This window comes from Amphiprion ocellaris, chromosome 8 (assembly GCF_022539595.1).
Source record: "Amphiprion ocellaris isolate individual 3 ecotype Okinawa chromosome 8, ASM2253959v1, whole genome shotgun sequence".
Taxonomy (NCBI): Eukaryota; Metazoa; Chordata; class Actinopteri; family Pomacentridae; genus Amphiprion; species Amphiprion ocellaris.
The window spans coordinates 16,196,069-16,217,427 of record NC_072773.1 but is presented as its reverse complement, the minus strand read 5'-3'; the positions used below and the strand labels follow the sequence as shown (position 1 = coordinate 16,217,427).

Here is a 21,359-nt window from a genome sequence, read left to right as displayed (position 1 = left end):
TCTGCTTCCCTGGAAACCATAGTCATGTACAGGATTGTTCACACATCCCATTGTCATCTGCCATGAATTGAAGGGGAAAGCTTTTTTATTTTTTATTTTTTTTTACCAGTATCAGCAGAAGGGGGTTCACTTGATCCTCCAAACCTGTATACAACACAGCAAGTTCCATTTTTGGAAACTTCGCCTGGATGGTATGAGATGGTAAATTGAGCAATGAAATGGCATTGTCACTATGTATAGAGTTAAATAAAAAGTGTGGTGCCCAGGTCATTTGTTTTGTGCATTATTAATTTAGATGTCAAATTGCTTTTGCAGACTCAAAAACTTTGGTTTGGGCCAGTTAAGCCCATGACATCCCGACATGGCAACATGACAATATATAATTTTGTATTATTCCAATTTCAACTCACAGCAATTGAGAAAAAAAAAAAAAGAAATTCATCAGAAAGCTCTCCATTTCACACTTGACTCCATAGGCCTTCCTGTAATCTTAAGCCATCATGTAGTTGTGTTTGGTACACAGCTACACGCTGGGTTTAAACAAGGCTACTGTATTCCTACATATTTTTACAGATGTCTTGCCACTGGTGACTCCTTCTGAAGAATAGTGTTCAGTTATTGTGTGGGGGTGTGCACAGTGGGAAGGATTGTGAAGGATGTGGCAGCGGCTACCTGGGAGATCAAGGTGAGTGAGGTGATGCTGACCCCAACCCTGGAGGACTGGAGGGCCATCGCAGAACAGTTCCACCTTCATTGGTTTCCCATTGCATTAACTCCATAGATGGCAAGCATGTTGTATCAAGAACCCCTCCTTGTAATTGTAGATGTGCAATACCGTTTCCAGCGTGTCAGAGTCAGTGGCTACGGGAGAACTAGCAACTATTGCTCTTTGCACAAACCCTTTCTTGGAGAAGCCTCAACTTTCCACCAAATTCCTTGGTTCCAGGAGCTGAGTACAAAGGTCCACTGCCATACGTCTTTGTGGGTGACGAGGCTTTTCCCTACTGCAGAAACCTGATGTGGCCATTTCTATTCTCCAAATAGGCCAGGGAGCAATATTTAACTACAACCTCAGCTGTGCCCAGTTTGTAGTTGAGGGTGCTTTTATCATCCTCTTATCCCAGTGATGCATGTACCGCCATGTGACTGGAGTCAGTCCTGGGACTGACTCCAGTCTGGGCTGTGTGTCAAGTCCATCTTTGTCCTGTACAATTGTCTTCCAGAGGGTAACAGATACAAGTCAAACAGGACTACATAACCCAGAACCAGAGGACACCGCTGCTGCTGTTTTCTAGGATGTTGGCAGAATGGGGTCAACCAATGCCACAAGGGAACTCATTAGGGTGAGAAAGAGCTTCAAGCTATACTTCTGCCAAGAGGCTGCTGTTCCTTGGCAAGAAAAGGTGTAAACCCCTCAGCAACCAAAAGGGTCTTTTGAGAGACACCCATATAATACTTAAAGTACAATTTATTCTCTGCACAAGCACACCTTCACTGCCTGTAGAAGCACAATATACATTATTTTCATAAATTTTCGTAAAATTATCTACACTCTGTTCTAGTTTTGAGTTTTGAGGTGAAATCCCAGATCTGTCTTCTCCCCCTTCGCTTGAGCGTCCATGTTGTGGTTTTGCCAAATTAAGGGACGTCTACTAGCAGAAACACATAAGCATTGGGAAGTGACACAAATCCCATTCAAATGTCATATTATGTAAAGTGTGCAGCAAGTTTGACAATCTATCTTAACCGGGAAAAGAGTCACAGTTGTGGGTAAATTTATGTTCCTGTTTACTTAAGTAGAACAAATTATTTCACAAATTTCTATTTTATTTGCACCAAGGAGCTCGTTTTCACATTTTTTAAAGTTAAATAGAAATTCAAACTGAGTGTTAATGAGAAAACTTCTTATTTATAGAAGTGTAATTTGTATAATGATGAACTTCTGTACCCTAGATCCACAGTTGTTACTATCAGGATTGTATTTGGAGTAATCAGACACCAAAGGGGTTATCTTTGTTGTATTAGGGGGTTATAAGCAGTGGAGTTATAAAATAAACAGTACAAGTTACAAATCTTTTTAAAAAGATTTAGATATTCAAACATACAATTAGGCTCATTTAAATATCAAAAATATCTCCATTGGTATATTAGAAGTCTCTCTATTATCTATAAAGACGGTGATCAACAACATTGTGGCCATTAAGTACCATGGCTAGCTCCACTTCTGTGTTGTTCCTGCTCCCTTTTATTCCTTTTTAAATGGGTCTCAGAGGCATAGCTGGGATGAGGAAGGTGTCTACTGTGGGAATTTCAAAGTCGTGTACCTGTTGTTTGCAGCTTGAGTTCATCAGACATCGATCTTCAGCGGCACTGGGACAGTTTGCAGTCGCCTGTGAAGCGAATGGGATGAGTCGGGCACCTTCAAGTCCGAGGCCATGGTTCTCTGCCAGAAACCAGTGGATTGCTCCAGGGGGACTTGTTGCCTCAGGTAAGGGAGTTTAAGTACCTCCGTAAAATGAAGACGGACAGATGGGTTGGTACAGCATCAGCAGTAATGTGTGTATTGCATACACACACACACACACACACACACACACACACACACACACACATACATACATATATGTGTGTGTGTGTGTGTGTGTGTGTGTATACTGTGTATAAAATATAACGAAAGATACTTAGCTGGGATGTTATATGAACTCACCACTCAGTCCCTGAGTATAGTAACCAACATGGAAAAACATTAGAACAAGTCCAAGGAGGTCTAAAGCCGATGTGTTAACCAGTCCACGTGGCTGCGGTGCCCAGTGAGATGAGGGGAAGTGGTCTTCATCCTTCATTTTCGTTGGTACCCAGCGCTTTACCTGCTTGGAGTGCTGGGGCTATGGTCTCCACGTAGAAGTTTTCTGCATCCTCCGGTGTAGTAAAGCTGTACCTCCTGCCATTGAACGTCATCCGCAGCCAAGCTGGGAGCAGCAGACCTTATCGGATGTTTGTGGCCCAGAGTTTTTGCTTAATGTTGTTGAAAGATGCTCTCCGCGAAGCGACTTCGGTTGTGAAGTGTGTGTACTGGTGTGTCCTCAAAATGAGAGTGGGCCTTTCTCCCTAGCCAGCTGAAGGATGTGCTGCTTCATTCTGAAGTGATGTACCCGAACTATCATCGGTCTTGTAAGAGTAATTTAGTTCGGTTTCCAAACATAACATGCACATGCATAACACATGACTGTGCTCAGCGCAAGGTCATTTTTTATTAAAGATTTCATCTGTCAGAAATGACACGTCACTGAGCAGCTGTACTGTGCTCTCTGAGTGCTTTTCTAGTTTTTTTATGTTATCTGCAGTTTCAGGCTCCATTTAATGTCTTCTCCGAGCTTTACAAACACTAAATTCATGGGCTGATGGGTCGCATAGATTACTTCCTGTGCAGTCATGTTGTACTGTGTTCATGATTCACATAACACTGTGCATTCTTGATAAGGCCTGCTTTAAAAGATTGCAGAGGATTACTAGATTGTATGAACACCTTACCCTTTGTTTTCTAGAAGGCCTAAAGATAGAAGTCATAGGCTGATAGGGGAGTGCTGCACATTTCCTCCCTCTGTGAAATAGCTCAACAAATGAAGTGGGTTCATTGAATTTTGGAGGTCATCTGAAGCAGTTAACCCGATGTGCAGACTACCACAGGACTTTCATTGATACATTTGGGATATTTAGCATAAATTTACCCCCAAAGGTAAGCAGTATCGCCTCGTCACTGAGCTTGAGAAATGGCACAAGTAATGATTGTTAATGTTTGCAATCTCCATGAAGTAATAGGTACTTTGCTTTGTTTTCCTGCATCAATGTTAACAAGTTAGCAGCCACACAGCTTGCATGAGGTATTTTATTGATGTTTGCTCCCATACGACCTACTAACACACACATAGGGTGATGGTAGATTAGCAATGAAGTTACTTTCTGGTCATTTTCCTAACAAGGCCTGCATCCACCTCATATCACCAGTTGCCACAACCTACATTCATGTGGTTTTAATTTACCCAGCAGAAATGCAGTTTTATCAGAGTTTTCTTGGTCTTCGAGATCTTGTCTTCACTTTTACAGTTCCTGTTCCCTGGCATAGCTTAATGACATTTTGTATGGTGAAAGTTGAAAGCTGAAAGTGCTTTGATTTCTTTTTATAGCCTCCCGCTGCCTTGAAGGCATCACTTCGCTTTCTTTTCACATCCTTCCTCAACTGCTCAAAGGAGCCAGTGGTTTTTGGGTGTTATGCAAAGTTTCAAGAGTCAGGAAGCTGCCTCACAAGCCTTAATGTGGGAATGAGGCATAACAAGTTAATGAACTTCAGAGACTTTACAAGTAGGCCTTCCTGCATTAAAGAGTTTACTGATATCATTGTTTAATATGTCTAGTTTTTAAGTAAATACAGCTCACTCAGAAATAACCTCAAAGCTCCAAAAAAAATTCATATCGAAATTCACCTGCTTTTTTTGCTTCCTTATTTCTTCATTCCTTTTATGTGAAAGTGATGTAGGCAATTTAGCAAAGGAGTTGGACTCCCAATTATTCATGCGATTCACTTCAGAAAATGCCTTCTCTAGTGTAAGTAGTATTCTTTTGTGTAACTGCTTGTACCATGACAGCAAATAACATGAACACATTAGGGAAGTGTGGCATATATTAAATGAAATAAAGCAACTGGATTATTTATTTTAAGGATGTTTCAGTTCTCATCCAAAAGGCTTCTTCAGATCTTAGCTGACTGAACAAAATGTCACTGGCTGCCTACAACAACTGGAAAAGGAGGAAAACACTGTCTGTCATATTGCTGGCTTCATGATGGAGAAGCCACACAATGTACAAATGGACTTCCAAAGATGCACAGGGAAGGAGCATCTCTCAAAACCATCAGCTGCAGCATTTAATCAGTCACCTACAACACTGCAAAATGCCTGTCTACCATCTTAGCATCTGCGGTTGGAGACAATTCGCATCACATTCAAAACTCCACTTTGTCAAGAAATTTCAGAAACTGGCCCCAAATTAATCCATATTTTTATCTGATGCCACCTCACACTTCACATGTCCAGCTGAGGCTGAGGAAACCATCAGAAAACTGCTACTGCAAGACAGCGCTTTAAACGCCTAACCAAACTCATCCCCAGTCAAATATGTGCTCTGCTGGAATTCCGCCTAATTTCTACTTATTTTAAGTGTAATGAAGAGTTCTACAGACAAAAGCCCGGCTGTGCCATGGGATTCCCAGTGTCACCTATGACCAATCTCTACATTCAGCAAGTGAAGAAAAGAACACAGAGTACCACTGGTTCCGATATGTAGATGACAAGAATTGAAAGCTTTTATAGAGCAGATTAACTTAGTGGACAGCAGTTTACAAGGGAAGATGTGAGGGATAACAAGCTGCCTTTTAATGGCTCCGGTGCGCATATTGAGGAAGATGAAAGCCTCAGTGCTGAAGTTCACAGAAAATCTATGCACACGGACCAATATTGGCTGTTTGATTCCAACCACCCACTGGGACATCAGCTGGAGGTTATCAGAACCTTACAACACTGGGCTGAGAATGTTCTTACCAATTCAGATGGTGATAAAAAAAGGAGTGCACACATTAGTAATGCACTTAAAACGTGTTGCCATCTTCATGGGCCTTCATAAAGTCAGCAAACAGATCTGGAAAAACGAAAAAAAAAACAAAAAACAGCACAACATCAACCAATGAAGAAAAGGCAGAACAACATTGACATCCCTTAGGTAGCGGGTGTGACTGTGAAACTTACAGTTTCCACACCACATCACACTTACAGCATCAGACAGCAGCAGAATTCATGTGAGCATTTCCAAAGAGAGTAGACTTGTGCTCATTTATGCACAGAGTAACGTCATTAATTAGTTAGAATAATAAATGTACCCTGATATGGAGACAGGATTAATGAGGATGTAACAGCAAATCACACTGTTCTTTTACTGCTGGTGAAATATTAAATTATCATGACACTTGGACAGAGTTTTCATTGCTTTGGAAATCATAAAGAAACTGGACTGTTAACTATTTGGACACATGGATAAGCTATTATTAGTTAGGTTTTGTTACTTTTAACTGAAGCTCGTAGGATTACTCGTCTAATCCTGCGAATTCAAAAGCTGTACGAGGGAGTCTGCAACACTGGGGATGAGATAGACCGTGGTTTGGAAAGAAACTGAATAACTGGGTAAAAATGCTGCAACAGTTGAGAGAGAGAGAGAGAGAAAAAAACAGGACTAAGAAAGTTAAAGCAAAGCAGGAAGATGAAAGTAAAAATAAAGTTGGCAGAGAATTCCTGATGCTTTCAATAAGGGGTAAAAGTCATATTTAGTCTCACTCTCAGAGATGGACTCATTAAAACATGTCAGGACCAGGAGGCACACAGAGCATTTGAGATCTCTTACCCTCAGAGTGAATCTCATTAAACATACTGGAACTCCGGTGAGATGGAGACCCAACAAAAATGGGCTTGCAGCTGATATCGTGGACTATGGCAAACCCTAACACCTGCAGGCAAGCAGAAATGAGAGGGGAGTGTGTGGTTGAAATGGAAAGGTTTCTACTTTACAGAAAAAAAGCAATGCTGACAGGAGGCTCGACAAACTAAAGGGCAGTGAGAACAAACATTACTAGCACTTTAGCATGTGAAGCTAAAAACAAAACATTAAAAGTCTTCTCCTTAAGGAGCCATTTCATGAGTGACATCAAATATGTATGAAGTGGCCAATTACGCTTGATTATTCAGAAGATTGCTTTGGTTCAGGCTTAAATGTGAAAGGTATTATCTCACAATGGCACTTGAAAAGGCTGAAAAATGTCACTCTCCAATGCTGTGACTGCCTCTGGAGTGCCATGTAAACTGAAATGGAAGGGGACACAGAAATAATGAGGAAGTTTATTACCTTTTTTAAAAAAATTATTATTTATTTATTTTTAATACATTTTCACCCAAGTCTGAGTCTCAACAAGAATTTCACCCTGGACTGGTGTTTGTGACTTTTTTGTGGAATCATTATTCTTAAATTTCAATTTCGCTTTAACTGTTTGTTTACTGATATTTTTTTCCACTTGCTGTTTGGTTTGGCTTGGCATAGGTGCCAAAACTGCTGTGTTATTTATAGTAAAATAGCACAGTTTGGGTTACAATACTACCTTTCCACAACATGTCTGAACTTCCTTGTCCAATATTCTGGTTAACCTCGGTGATATCATATATGATTGGTTGGCTGAAAGGGAGCGACAGTACGGCAATGAAATTAAAAGCAAATATGTTGACTTGATTTGTGATACGTGACAAGCAAAAGTAATCCAGCAGTCTTTTTTTCCCCTCAGAACAGATTTGAGAACAGTTTAGTTGTATAGGAATGGACTTTTTTGGAAGACTAAACTGCTGTTAAGGCACAACAACTAATTATGTTCAATGGCAAGATTTTGAGCTCAGGTTTTTCACTCCACCAAGGAACGTGGTGGAATTATGTGTCGAGCGGTGTACGTTTGCCTGTCTGCGCGCAACATTGCTCAAAAACAGACTAACGGATTATGATGAAATTTTGAGGGAAGGTCAAAAATGACTCAAGGACCAAGTGATTAGATTTTGGCAGTGATGCGGCTTGTAGTCTGGATCCATAGATTTGTTAAACATTTCTGTATCATTGCGAGATAGCAGCATGGCATCACTCCAACTATGACAACAAGTGAACACTACATCTGCTGCCTGCTGACGATCACATGATTGTGATCCTACTACAAATCGACCACTGCGGACTTATTGATCAGAAATGATACAAGAAAAAATTGATTAAATCGTGGGGGTGTTTTCGAGTCCCATCACTTCCGGCCATCTGCTACATATTTAGGTCACGCAATTTGGTATCCATACATAACGTACACATGCATAACACATGCCTGTGCTCAGCACAAAGTCATCTTTATTAAAGATTTCATCCGTAGGAAATGATACAACCACTGAGGATCTTTGGCAGAGTACTGCGCTCTCTGAATGCTTTTCTTGTTTATGATCTGCCCTTTAGCTGATACAATGAGCTCTAAAAACATAAACAATTATGATGTAATAGGCTAATGTTATTGTAAGACAAGTGAAGTCTACCCAGACTCTATTTCTTACACAGTTCATGTTGATTTTGTTTTTCTCCAGCTGAGCTCTCAGAATAACGGTGTCAACTGATTAAGTCCTTAGAATATGACTAACAGTAAATGCACACACACAAACCAGTTTCTAAGCCACATTCTGTTCCTGCCCTTCTCAAGTGCTGAGCTTGTACTACTTATTCTTCAAACAACATTCAATAACTTTTAAAGTGTACTGTTTAAACAAGCACAATTCTTTTCTGTGAGCACCTTTAAGGGCTGTTTATTGTAATGACAAGTAATCTCAAATTTGCACACAGTCTCATTAAGTTTAGGACACTCACATATACTGTAACAGGCAGTAATTTTTGGATTGTATTAGTCATTGCTTGTTTGACAGAGAGGAGCACAAAGCAATATGACTTGTGTTTTTAATAAACTTCTTAACGGGCAGTAAAACTCTGACATCAGTAATAAAGTTCTCCTTGCTTCTCAGGATTTCCATTCCTCTGAGAGTAAATATGTGCTATAGTTTTGAGTTCTTCATATAAATGTTCTTCAGTTGGGAGTTTCACCTTGGCACAAGCAACCAATCAATATATTTTATGAATTGCAGGCATGGAAACAAGTTTTCAAAGTCACTACTACACTGTCTATTTAAGATGGCTTGGTTTTACTTAGAGGGCCACCATTGCCAGTCGCCTGTGAACAACAGATAAAGGCAGAAATAAAAACTGAGCTCCTGTATGGGGCGTTTCAGCCACCTCCAGGCCTTCAAACCAAGTAAAAATGTGGGCCGTTTTTGGCATCATCTGTTCTGGTAATTCTTCTGCCCTGCAGTAAATTCCTCAGAAGCTTGGTGAACAACGGGTATTTGCCAGGGCTATACTTCTTGGATTTGGGAGACAGTTTGCCATGAAAGAACACTGGTGTACTTTGTACTCTGCACCTCTACTGGACAGATTCAGGGAAACAAGGCAGCTCATAAAACAGCATGTGAATGCAGTTTATCACGGTCATTAGCATCAGCTCCTTGCAGCTTTCCAAAGCAAAAGCTGATTTTTAAATGAGTGTTTTTAAATGTTTACTTTAGAGTCTGATGGAGTGTAAAAACAAGCACCAGATCATTTTGTGCCTGGTGGTGCAACTTCCAGTCTTGACTAAATGTTTAATATCCCAGAATGCTGAGCTATACTCATATCTCATTTTTAAGAAAAGGTAAATTAGACACTCTTAAATGAAGGATGTGTCCACACATGAAAATGTTCTTGGTAGTCTTCCTTCTACAGGCTTCACATTATGCACTGAACTTTTCAAACAGCTATTTTGTAAAGCCCCACAAACATATTTCCAAGCAGATTTTTACTTTTATTGATCGGGACACACCTATGGGGATACACTTTATTCCTGCTAAAACTTAAACTGTATTGGGTATTTCAGGAGTTTTATTATTATTATTATTATTATTATTATTATTATTATTATTATTATTATTATTATTATTATTATTTATTTTCTTTTACTGGTTTTAAGTTTTAGGTTCAGTTAGAAGAATGGGATGCCACATATTTCACATACTAAAGCAACGTTTGAAAGAAAATCTGAGGACATGAGGTCCTTAGATCAGATCACAAAACGCAGTCATGAAAAGGCAGATCAGTTGCATTTTAAAATGTAAGATTCATTGCAAACAAAAGCAGAGATGCTGTTTGGGTCCATGTATTTATCTGGCAATTGGATTTTCCGTTCTGAAACGGGTATTGAAAAACAAAAAACGAGTGGTTATTTGATTTTCGTTTTAAAATACAAAAATTAAAATTGAAATACAAGGCGTTTTTCCTTTTCATGATCAAAAATGGATATACAAAATTTTAAAAATGCTTTGATTTTCATTTTATATTTAGAATAACAAAAAAATCAAATCAGTAAGAGACAGAAACGAAAAAAAGGTCAGTTTTTTTTCCATTTTCTGAGACCGGAAGTGGTCATCAGCAAGTGTGGAGCCAAACGACAACAAGATTCTCAGAGGGCGGAGCCAGAGAGCAGCGATTGGTCAGACCATAGATAATATAGAAGACAGCACGCTAGCGTATCTAGTAGTGATGGCTGATGGAGACTTTGTTGAAGCTTCGACATTTCATTCAAAACATGGTTCAATTACTCGAGGCTTCACTGACACACAGTGCTCGAGCAGGACATCTAGTGGTCAATAGAATGAAGTGCAATCGATTCATGTTACTGATCGGTTCATGGATCGTTTTGGATTTGATTCGCAATGCACGTTCCTGTTTGACTATACTAGATGTTTGTATCTGTTCTAGTGGCTACAATAATAATAATATTACTAGTAATAATAATGACAATAACTATTGAAGAGCATGTTTCTTATTTGCCATGTTTGTCTGTAACCCTATATACGCTTCACTTATATTCTGTGTTATGAAACATTTAAACAGTGCTGCTACATTGATGAGATGTGCTCTATAAATACAGACTGATGTAATTTTCACATGGGGCTGGTGCAAATACAAATTATATTATGGATTTTGGCAAAGTATGTCTTGGGGTTAATTGAGAAAGAGGTTGGTAAAGAGGGTGTGCTTGAAAACAGATCAGTGGGTGTGCTTGTGTAACTGGATATGATTTTTTATTTAGAAATAATTTATCAACAGTTTTCGGACTCAAGGGGTTTCTTCTTTTACTATCTCCACAGCCCTAAAAAAAACCTGTTCACACAGCACAGATGAGCCTGGTATCACACAGCATACACTGGACCTGTGAAACAATCACTTACCAAAGTCAATCATAATTTGAATGCATTCAAGTAATTTTCCATTCCATTGAAATTGGGCTTGGCTCTATATCTCTACATCTCTATCTATATATCTCTATCTATATCTCTCTATCTCTATATCTCTATCTATATCTATATATACACTACTAACTGTCAAAGCAACTAACGACAGCAACAAAACCAACCTATTCTGCAGAAAATCATTGAAATGAACGACACGAAGGGATCTCCTATCCCTGAACACACTCGATCCCGCCCAGTGAGTCGCATAACAAACCGAACCAATCAGGTGATTCGAAGCAGTTGCGTGCTTTAAACGTCACTGAAGTGATTCAAACGTCACCGAGTCATGTGACCAAAACACCGTCGGCACAGTGGCTTTGCTTCATGAGCTACCGCGCATGTGTCGAAGCCTCGGGTATCAGAGGACCATCACTACTGGTAGCATCTCTGGCTGCTGTTGATCTTGTTTTTGAAGTAAAACACGGTAAGAAGATAAATACTTCTAACCAGTAGCGTTGTTTTGTTGTACGTTAAGTCAACGACTTGTAAAGAGTTGTGTTTTGTCGTGTTTGAGCAGTTGCTCCGGACGCGTTAGCTAGCTAAGCGGCTAAGTTAGCTAGCGGGCTAATTAACACAGGTGGCTAACTTACCTCTGAACACCTGTGTTAGTTGCTGCCACAGCTGTCATTATTAGAATGACCTTCTGAACCTGTATTTCTCTGCTGTGTATTTTAGCTTTTAAAAAAGTTATTTTACTTTAAGGTTAACTGAAACCCGTTCAGCTGCACTGAAGTTTAACATTTAGCTGGTTTGAATTAAACCACGCTTAACTTAACATTGCGCAACATTACCTCTCTGAATCTCCATAATTTCATTAAATTCCTTATGTCTTCCACTGCTCAAGTTCAATCCAGTATATAAAATGACATTAATAGTGAATAAACTAACAACCAGCGACTGTATTTATTTATTACTGCATGTATTTGTAGTAAAACATGAGTTGAAACATCCTGCTTTTGGATCTAGAACTGCACAAGCCGTTCATTTTCAGTCACCTGATGAGTTAAACTCCCCTTTTTATGTGAGGTTGAAGCAGAAAGTCTGAGTTAACAAAGAAAGTTGTTCATAATTTGCGATACCTGTTATCTCTGACTGAGGCTTTAGTTTTTGTTGAGCTGATTTACACGTAGAAACTTTGTTCAGGAAGATTTCTCAGTAGCTCAGAGGACAGGCTGCTTTTTACACAACCTTGTAAGAGAATGTCTGTCAATGCTTTCAGCAGAATTTAGAAACACAACACTTCCTAAACAGATATTTTGAGGCTGTGAGGTTGAACGTTTGAGAGTATATCAGTGTGTTTGTTTGTGGTCTTTCTGTTTCTAGGTGGAAGCTGAATTAGTGAGGATGACTCCTGCTCCTGTCATCTCTAAGCTCCTCACACATCTTTACCTGCACATGAGGAAAATCACTCCTGTAGAATGCAGGTATGTTTGTCATTATTATAAAAAGATGTTGCCTGGTGACCTGTCAGAAACCCATTATACAGAGTCAGTCAAAATAATGTTTACACACATCAGGAAAAGAAAAACTTGCGTAAATATTTCAATATCAAATGTATTCTGACATCACGAGATTAATAAAAGTTATCTTTGGCCTCTACAATTACAAGAGGTGCTCAAAGTGGTGGCCACTGGCTTCCAGACATTTCTGTTCTGTTGTAGACGTCACTTGTTGATGCTCCATTCATGAGGGTAATGTTCTGTTGGGAAAACATCGTACAACAGGACACAGAGTTGTCGTGATTTGATCAAACTTAGAAAGAGGTATCTATATGTGTAGAAGTACTTATAAAAATGAAATATTTATAAAAGTTTTTCTTTTCCTGATGTGTGTATACATTATTTTGGCTGATTCTGACTCTGTGAACTTAATGAGAACAAAACTGTCATTTAATTGTTGCTCTGAAAGCTTCTTTAGTGAAAACCAGCTGGTGTTCTGCTTTGAAACAAACTGCTGTTGAGGTCTGTGTCTTTTTTTTTTTCCTGATCAATGTGGGCGTTATAATTGATGGTAACATTTACTGATCATATAATCAGCATGACAATATAACAGTATAACATTCTGACCACCTGACTAATACTGTGTTGGTCCCTTTATGCTGCTAAAACTCCTCTGACCCAGTGGTTCATCAGAACCTCTGGGGATGTCCTGTGGATTCTGTGGATCCTGTGGGTTGCAGGGTGGGTCCTACCTAGACCAGGCTGATCCTGGACCATCCCACAGATGCTCAATCAGATCTGGATGTGGGGAGTGTGGAACCCAGGTGAACAGCTTAGCTCTGTCGTGTTCCTCGGACCACTCCTGAGCAGTTTTAGTGTGTCCTGCTGAGGGAGGCAGCTGGCATCAAGGACTGCTGTTGCCATGGAGACTAGGGGGTTGTTTGTCCTGCAGTGTTTAGGTGGTGGTACATATCAAACATCCACATGAACGTCAAAGTTTCCCAGCAGAACGTTGCATTAGAACAAGATGATGGATGTTGTTCTCTTCAGCTGTCTGGTCAGAATGTTGTGGCTGATCGGTGGATCTGTCTGCCTTTACTCTGACATCCAGAGTTATACAAAAGTGTAGTATGTGTGCAGTGCAGAAGAGATTTACTTTATTGTACGCAGTTTTTCTTTTTTTAAGGGAGAGCATTTTTTTTATCCACCTGAAGAAGACCTAATCTTTCCCTTCAAAGGATAGTTAATAATTGCTACAGCTTCCACAGTGGTCCCATCAGAGAAAATCATATCCATATACAGATTTTTATTAATTCCAGTGCTGGTTCAGTAAAGATTATAATAATAACTACATCAGATAATTCTTTGTAGCAGTTGGAATTTTGTCCCGAGAGATGGTTGGGAAGGTTTGTAGTTCTTGTTTTAGCAAAATATGTTATAATAGAAGATCTTTATTGTCATTGTACATGAAATTATCTGCAAACCAGCAAAGTGCATCAGTCTGAGGTATCTAAAAATAAATAAGTAAAGAAAAATGCTTCTAAAGCCAATAATAAACAGAATATTTTGAGGGAATATTCTAAAAGGGAAAGAAAAGCTCCATTCTCACTCCTCTCAGGATAAACTGTCATTAAAATTGACTTTAAATTTAGCTTCAACACAAGATAAAAACATTTACTTTCATTAGTGATGTTGTCAAGTTTTAATAAAGTTCATGCTACTTTTATAAAATGATGAAAGTGAATAAACTGTATTTCTGTGATCTGTGTTTGATTTCTGTCTTTTCTCCTGTCATCCAGATGTTCAGAGGGAGATGATGCCACATCTGGTCCAGCTGATGGAAGGTCTTGAAGTTCTCTGACTGGCCTCGACTGAAGATGGTCGTCTCACTGGATTTAAGGTTCAGATGCTCAGTAACAAACTCCACCAATGTGCCAACAGGGAAGCTTTAGGTTTATTAAATGTTGCTATGAAGGTATCGCTGTTTTTCTTTGTGAATGCAATGTGCTCCAGCTGAAACTTGAATTAGAACTTAGAAGTAAATCCTTCCATCTGAAAGGATTTAGTTGCATTAATAACCTCATAACATTCTAATTTTTATTCCAGTCTTGGTTGGAAATAGAATCTCTGTATTGATTCAGGTAAAAACTGAACTTCACAGCATGTTGGAGCAAAACAACCAGATGAAAACTGTGATGGTGTTGGATTGTCAGACCGTAATGTTGCAGCTCAAAGCAGCTTTTCTAGCTCAGTTCATTCTGACATTCAGCTATGAATCAACACAGCAGATGGTGATCCATGCTGTGGAAGTCTCACATCTCCTGATTTAATGGAGCTGCTTCACACTTTTTACACTGTTTATTCACCAACACTTTATTTAATAAAAGTCCCATCTAGTTTTTATGAGGAATGTGATGTTTTAATTTCTCTGTGAATAACTGCAGTCTAATGCAACAGCTGGAGTTGTAACATCTGTCCTGATATTGATCATCAAGTATTGATCAGAATACTTATGGTTAGCAGTCATCCCTGAAGTTTTACATTAAAATCTTTACTTGTGTTGTGAACTTTGGTAAGAAGCAGAAATGTTGGCGTTGCCATGGATACATGAGTGTTAAATTCTGTCCATGTTTCCATTTTGGGAAATGCAGTCCAGTTCCAGAATGTGGAGGAATTTAGTCTCAATCACAGACAACAAATATTATCTGAAAGTTGGGTTATTGTTGTTTATCAGCACAATACAAAAAGATTAATGTTAGAAATATTCCAGTTAAGACTCTAGAATATCATGATTTATGTAAATTTACCTCAATAATATGAATGTTCAGGTTAAGATTGTGCAGCGATATTTATTATGTAAGTTTAGCTGATTAAAGTTTATGATTCTGCACTAAAATATTATTTAAATTGACATCATTATTATAATATTTAGGGTCAGACCCTACAGTATTGAGATTAAGAAATCAAATATTCTATAAAATGTAAATACACTGAACTCATTTGGATATATTTAAGTGAGACTCTACAATATTATTTGACACAAATCTATCTAAATCAACATTAATAATAATTTTTACTCCAAACATTTACTGGACTGATTTAAACATTAAAATCACTCCTTTCTAATCCTCTGCTGTGCGTTCAAACCTGAGGCCTTAAATAGAAACACACAAGTATCTGTTTGAAGGAACTTTTGCAGAGTCCTGGTTCCAGAACATGATGATAGAATTATAGACAAACTTTAACAAAAGCTGCCTGAGAGTTTACAGGTTTTTATCTTAGATTTCTTCAGTGATTTAATGAGTTATCAGCAAAAATCAAGTGTTCATTTGATGAACTTCATTTCCTAAAACATCCAGAATTGGAGCTCATATCTTTGGCAGCTGTAAAGTTTCTGCTCCTTCAAACTTCACAACACAGTGAATGAATTCCTAAAACACTCTCAATGCTGGAGAGCGTTTGTGATGCTGAAGCAGTGATCAGTTTTTCTGTTTCTTCTCTGGAGATGCACAATGAGGGACGTCTGCAGAGACTGAGAAAGAGTCTAACCACATCCTTACATGAGGAAAAAGACTTTATTGAAGACTACAATGAGAAAAACTATCAGACAGCAGACGGCTGCATTCAAGGTGAGCTCTGAACATCTAATCTGGAACAGGAATTCAATAACGGCAGCATGAGCTTCATTTCAGTCTGTAGCTGCTGAATTCATGGATGGATCATCTGGCACTAGAGAAGAAGACCATCAAACATCCACGTCAGCTGATGGAGGTCCAAGAGTCTCACCGAACAAACAACCTACAGAGTGAAGACCTCGAATCTGATTGGACGACCTCCTATTCAGCCACATGTGTGAACAAATGCCTCTAAGCTGATTTGTTTTCTAAAATAAATCTAGTTTGAGTCCTAATCTATGCCTGTGTGTTTGCTTCTTTACACCGCTGTTAACAGTTTAGGCTGTTAGATTGTTCCAGATAAGACAAGTACAAGATTCTTCAGAGCCGTTCTACCACGAGCCTGACAGGAAGAACTCCAACAGCTACTGAATGTTCCTGTGGTCCCCTCAAGGCTACAGGAGGAGTCCTACGAGGACGAGCCGGTCCACCTGATGGTGGCCAGTCGCTGTGGTTCAAAGCCAACACCGACTACGTGGACTTCTACTGGACCACACGGAGGCCTTCAAACCGGACCAACAAGTTCAGCGACTCCCCGACTCGTGGGTCTGAGGACGCCGCCGAGCCTCGGTCCAGCCGGCTGCCTGTCTGTGGGTGTTTGAGTGCTGAGAGGTTTGTGGATGCATGTGAACATCTGTGTTGAAACAGCAGCTTTTGACTCGGTAACGCTGGTAAAAACCAAGAGCTCCTTTATTTGTGACTTCCACTAAAAAACTGATGAAAATAAGTTTGCCAGGGTTCTGACTAATAACAGATGATTAAATGGTGAAAATAATCGTTTAAGTATTCCTTTAAACAATCCTTTTAGGTCTACATTTCCTTTACTCTGACTTCTTAGTATATGTACAAGTATTTTGGGTGGAATATAACATTAAGCCCAATGTTCAAGGGTTCTTTTGGGAATATACCATTAAATCAACCTTTTAGGTAAATGTTCCATGATGCTGGGTAGAATATACCATCAGATAAACATTTTAGGTCTACATTGGAAGATTTTAGAGTAGAATATTACTCCAAACCATCCTTTAGGTCTACATTTAAGGTGGAATACTCCTTTACACCAAGATTTTTTGGTCTACATTGAAAGATTTTAGGTGGAATATAACTTTGAACGAACTTTTTAAGTTTATGTTCAAGGATGTTGGGTGGAATGTACCATCAGATCAACCTCCATGTTGGGTGGAATGTACCATCAGATCAACCTCCAAAGTCTACAGTAGTGAATTTTAGGTGGAATATACCATTAAACTCACCTTTTAGGTCTACATTGGAGGATTTTAGGTGGAATGTTCTTCCAAACCGTCTTTTAGTCTACATTTAAGGATGTTTAGGATGGTATATTCTTCCGAACCAACTTCTCAGGTCTACATTTCAGGTGGAATATTCCTCCATACTAACTTTTTTGGTCTTCACTGAAGGATTTTTTCTAAACCACCCTTTCAGGTCTATATTTGAGGTTTTAGGTGGAATATTCCTTTTAACCAGCCCCTCAGGTCTCTTTGAGGATTTTGGATGGAATACTCGGTTAAACCAACATTTTAGGTGCATGTCCAAGGCTTTTTGGTGGAATGTTTCTTTAAGGTGGATGTTTGAGGACCTTGTAGGTGGAATACTTCCTGAAACCAACCTTTTAGGTCAACATTCAAAGATTTAAGGTGGAATATTCCTTTAAACCAACCTAAATTTCATGTTTTGATCATTATCAAGTGAGAAACCTCAATCCAGATTCCTCATAATGACGTTTGAGATTTATGCTGCTGTTATTTGTTTAGTCCAGACTAAATGACAGAAATCCACAACTGTAATTTTATTTCAGGACTCGGTTATTAAATGTCAAAACAATCCATGTGACTCTAAAAACTCAACAGCCGTACAAACTCTAAGATTAAACTCTCCACAAGGATCCAAAATAAGTTGGACTTCTACATGAGAGCTTTAATTATTCTTCATCTACTTCCTGAAAAGTTTGGTCAATAAAAAAGACAAAAACTAATATTTTCAGCTGAACTAAAGACAGACTTTGTGATTTTTCTGCTCACACGTTGTGTTGTTGTAAACTTACTCTTTCAAATAAATAGCCGGCTAACCCCCTGGAAACCAGCGTTTGTCCTGTTTTTGTGTTGCTCCTCGGCGACCCTAGACAGCCGGGTCCTAATGTTTTTTGAGCAACACACCATACTATGATGTTTTTACAATGATGGTTCTACTATGAAACCAGTTTGACATGTTCAGGTGTTCTTTGTGTGAAAACTCAGAGATTTCAGGGATCACAAGGTGGTTTTCAACTTTCTTTATTAACTTTTTGCTTCAACTTTAAACTAAATTTCCTTCACTAACCCAGCCCTCTGGACTTCCAGTAAGCTGTGTTCCTATTGGCTGTCCAGGTGGCTGCTTGGTGTTATCAGGAACACCTGAGCAGCTCACTGTCTTCCTGCTTTATTTAGCTGCAGACAAACATTTCCTCTGCTTCTCTTCACCAGTGAACCGAGTTTGGCTCCGTTGCCTTAGGTTGTTCTTTAGGCGTTGGCTTGCAGCTTCCAGCAGTAAAATCATCTTTAATGTGTTTGTTGGTGTGTTTTAGGGCTTTGTACTGGATAGCTGTCTTGGTAAATGTGGTTCTTTAGCCACAGTTAGCACATGGTGCTAATGTGTGCAGTGATTAGTGGATTTGGTGCAGGTGAGTTGTGTCTTTATCTTGGCTGTAGTGAGTCTTTAGAGGTTTTTGGTCAGACACATTCTGTATTCTTGTTTGTGAACCAGCGTTGGTTGTCCAGAAGGTAAGAGTTCCTGTCCTGATTCTCTGTTCTCAGAGGTTCTCTGGTAGGCTGCAGGAGACTTTTGCGTTGGGGTTGTGCGAGTTTGGTTTTTGTACGGTTTCATTTGGACAACTATCTTGAGGCCCCTCCATGTGGTTTAGTGAGGTTTTCTGGAACAGTTCTACAAAGCAACCTGCAGCAGAAGAGCCTTTGAGAGTTTTTAGGAAGTTCTGGAGAGCAGACTTTAGAGCAGCAGAAACATTGTCAGCAGTTTGAGCAGGAGAAGGTGAGCTTCAGAGTAGAAATGAGACGGAAACCTTCTTGACTCGTGTGGTGAGGTCCTGTACGAAGAGTTTGAGCAGGTTGTGAAGAGTCTGTAGTTCTTTGGTCTGAAAGCTCAAGAAGAGTCGACTCATTAAAGGAGAAAACAGGAGATATTGTTGGTTCTTCTGTCGCTCTGCAGTTTCCTTAGACTGAATATCAAGTTTATATTTTAAATGATTTCCCATGTGAGCCCAAGAAGACTTCAATAAACTCCCTCCATCCCCTGGACACAACATATTTTATTACCATGTTAATTTTTTTTTTTTTTTTTAAATGTTTTTGAGTTTTAATCCTAGTTTTAACATAGTTTTTTTTGTCTTTGCTTGTTTAGTTTTGTCATCTGTGTAAAAGGTGCTAAACAAATAAAGTTGAATTGATAAAATAAATAATTGACTAACTCATGATTGTGACAACAGAAGTATTGTCGTTGTGATTTAAGGGTTTATTTCATTTTTAAGGTTGGGGTTAAAATCCTGACAGAAAAAGAAGATTAAAGAAATAAACTACATAACAAAAAGCAATTAAATCAAAGGAAAAAAATGTAATACAATGAAACTTTTAAAAAGTTTTATTATTAAAAATTATTTTTTAAATGTTTAATTATTGAAAATATTTTATCTGTAACTTTTAATATTTGTTTTAAAAATTTAGTTTTTCATAATTACATGTATTGTATCTTGTTTAATTATCTAATTCAATATTTTGTCTGTTTAATTGTATAAAACAAGAAGAATATTAAACATTTAAAAAAATACAAAACATTGATTATTAAACCTTTAAAAAGACAAAACATTTCATTAAAAAATTAAATGTTTAATTAGAAAATTACATCTTAAAGACAATAAAACTTCAAATAGGAATTAAACAGAAAATACAATGAAGGATTTAAAAAGAAAATCAAACATTAAAAGGTGGTAAAACATTTAAAAAGAAAAACCTTAAAGATTTAATCAAAAAATTAAATATTGGGAAAGAAAAAAAATTCAAACAAGCAGATAAAACATTTGAAAAAACAAACATTAAAAAGACAAAACATTTCGAAATCAAATCATACATTAGAAAAGAATAAAAGGTGAGAAAAGAGCAAAATTAAACTTTTAAGAAGAATCAAACTAAAGACAAAACATTTGAAAAGACACCAGTTAAACTTTAGAAGATCAAATTAAACAGAAGAGACAATAAAACGATCAAAAAGAGCAAAAACAGATAAAAGACATTTCCTCTTTCTATGTTCTTGGTTTGATTGTGGATAGATTTACTAAGAACTCATTTCAGAAAACTGCTTTCCAGATAAAGTCTACTAGTAGTTGAAGGCATTTATCAAACTAATGTTACCTTCTGATCTCCACAAACTTTACTTTTCAGTGAAGAGAATCAAAGTTTGTTGAGGATTTCTAAAAAACCCACAGGTGAAGGTCTGAGAAGAACTCAGATGGATGATCTAAATGTGAAATCAAGACTCATGGTCACAAGTTTTAAGGCTTCTGTTAACCAGAAAGTTCAAACTAACAGAGAAGTACTGAGAAACTTATGAAATTTCAGTCCTCAGACTGTCTGAAGGTTCAAACTAACAGAGAACTACTCAGGAACTTAGAAGATATCAGTCCTTGGACTGTCTGAAAGTTAAATCTAATAGAGAACTACTGTGGGACTTAGAAAATTTCAGCCCTCAGACTGTGTGAAAGCTCAGGTCCTGAGGGCTCGGGAGGTCTCGAGTCTTTGGAAAGTCTTGGAATTGAGGGTTCAACCCTCCAGCACAAAGGCTGAAGTCCAGCCTCCTGAGAAAAATGGTCGAGTCGAGACTCGAGTTAAAAACCCCCCCGAAAATAGCAAAAAATAGATGATAAATGCGCAAAAAAAAGAAGAATTTGTATCTGAGCAAATAGCTCAGGGGATAAGAAGACGGACTACCAAGTGGAAGGTCGCAGGTTCAAGACCCGCCACTGGCCCTTTTCTTTGTTCTTCTTTGTCAGGCTTTTGATAAAATTTAAGAAGTGTCTGGTCTTGAACCAGCGACCTGCAGCTCCATAGGCAAATCCTTAACTCACTGAGCTACAGATCAGATAAAAAGAAATAAATTCGTCGTCCCTTTGACATCGTAGTTCCTGAAGTGACCACATGGGCGGAGCCAAGGCGGAGTCTGGGTGGAGTCAGGGCGGAGAGTAGGCGGGGAGGTGG

General features: G+C 38.5%; 1 protein-coding gene and 1 long non-coding RNA gene across 3 annotated transcripts in view; both read left to right on the top strand.

Moving 5' to 3' along the window:
* Nucleotides 1–2,515, top strand: part of LOC129349400 (EPM2A-interacting protein 1-like) — a 108,003-nt gene extending 105,488 nt beyond the window's left edge. Inside the window, exon 2 of the mRNA XM_055012583.1 lies at nt 2,338–2,515. The gene's annotated coding sequence lies outside the window, so the exon portion shown is untranslated. The remainder of the gene's footprint in view (nt 1–2,337) is intronic.
* An 8,604-nt stretch (nt 2,516–11,119) lies between these two features.
* Nucleotides 11,120–19,443, top strand: LOC129349433 (uncharacterized). Of its 2 annotated transcripts, none has more exons than XR_008602435.1 (4): nt 11,120–11,412; nt 12,312–12,412; nt 14,227–16,056; nt 16,120–16,337. It is a non-coding gene; the product is annotated as an uncharacterized LOC129349433 (long non-coding RNA). The 2 variants fall into 2 exon arrangements; XR_008602436.1 differs by lacking the exon at nt 16,120–16,337 and adding an exon at nt 16,496–19,443 and having other exon boundaries at nt 11,121–11,412.
* Nucleotides 19,444–21,359: the final 1,916 nt, after the last annotated feature.